The sequence below is a fragment of the Arachis ipaensis genome, chromosome B07 (genome assembly GCF_000816755.2).
Source record: "Arachis ipaensis cultivar K30076 chromosome B07, Araip1.1, whole genome shotgun sequence".
Classification (NCBI taxonomy): domain Eukaryota; kingdom Viridiplantae; phylum Streptophyta; class Magnoliopsida; order Fabales; family Fabaceae; genus Arachis; species Arachis ipaensis.
In genome coordinates, this window is record NC_029791.2 from 19,248,709 (window position 1) to 19,250,310 (window position 1,602).

Sequence of the window (1,602 nt, forward strand, 5' to 3'; positions counted from 1 at the left end):
AAAAAAGTGAAGGAGAGGAATTTACCTAACAGCTGTGGAGGAGGGAGGTCACATAGTGGTAACAGGCTTGAGGCTTACAGGTATCTCATTATTCAGTATAAGCCGTGAGACGCAACAAACCATCCACAAATTTTGAACCTTTCACCCAAGCCTATCACTCACATATTTCCTAAGTTCTAATTAAGGTACGTCAAAAAATACTGCTAGTTAAGACTTAAGAAGTCAAATTAAAAAAGTGCATTTATTTCATTTTTATTTTTGGTCAAAACTTAAAAAGCAATATGTGACAAATATTAAAATAAAAACTTAAAATCTCTGTATATAAGTATGACCTTACACGAAAGTTTAATACTTTTCGAATTTTGCTAACAAGTTAAGGTAATTACTATAAAAAGATTATTAAAAAAGCTTTTAATAGATTTATTGATTTTTACCCCAAAATTTTGACTATATATAAATAACATTATCATATATTCTAGTGACACTTCTTAAACCCTAAACCTGTATGTGCTGATATGCAAATTCTGTTTTTAATAATAAAAAATAAAAAAAAATAATTTTAATACACTATTAGTATAAATTTTATACATACATCTAATTACATAATATAATATTAGTTAAAATAATTATTTTTATATTAACTATATAAAAAGTTTATTAAAAAAAAAAAGAGTATAGGTAGACAATGAAAATATTAAACAATGTGAACAATAGATATATCGGATGTTCAATTCATTAGGTGTGCAAATAGTTATTTTAATATTAAGATTTAGGTGAATAATTTGGAATGTAATGTGTTTTACTTAAATTTAGTTAATTTTAAAACCCGTTGTTCATGTTGTTCAAAAAAATCATTGGTTATCTAGTATAACAAAAAAAAAAATTTCCGTGATTAGACGATTGGATAAAACGTTTTGCGTTATCAGTACATTAAAATTAACTCAAAACAAATATATTCTTAATATTAATTTTCATATGTTTCTAGTAGTTGAAAAAAATCAGATAAATAAATCTTTTTATTGGGACATATACATGGAGATTTATGTGAATTTATGTATCTTATTTTTTAATGATAAAAGATAAATAACTACATGTATATCTACAAATATAGGAAAAAAAAAATAACAATTTGTCCTTTAGTTTAGTGATATAAGAAAAACATTAAAATCATTTTCTTATGGTACGTTCAAAAGTTTCGCACATCCCACCAACCCCTTCATCTGAGTGCTCACCTACCACCACAACCAAAATAAAGCACACGATGGGTTGCGCTCTCCGTGACTCTGTCTTCTCTTCAATTCCTAACACAAACAACAAAGTCAGACTCATCTTACACCGAACACCGAACACCGAACACCGTCCACACTTTTCCATCATCTTATGACATCACATAGACACATACTTCCCCTCCTAACTCAATTACTATTTACTAATGCTCACAATCACAATGTGTTATATAAAACGTTCCTATTCCACCAATTTGAACAAAAATATTTGTTAAATGAGTAACGATCACGAGTTTTAATTCCTTTTTTAATTATTTTTTAATATTTAAATAAATAAAAATTTAAATATATATTATTTTTAAAAATATTAACAGGT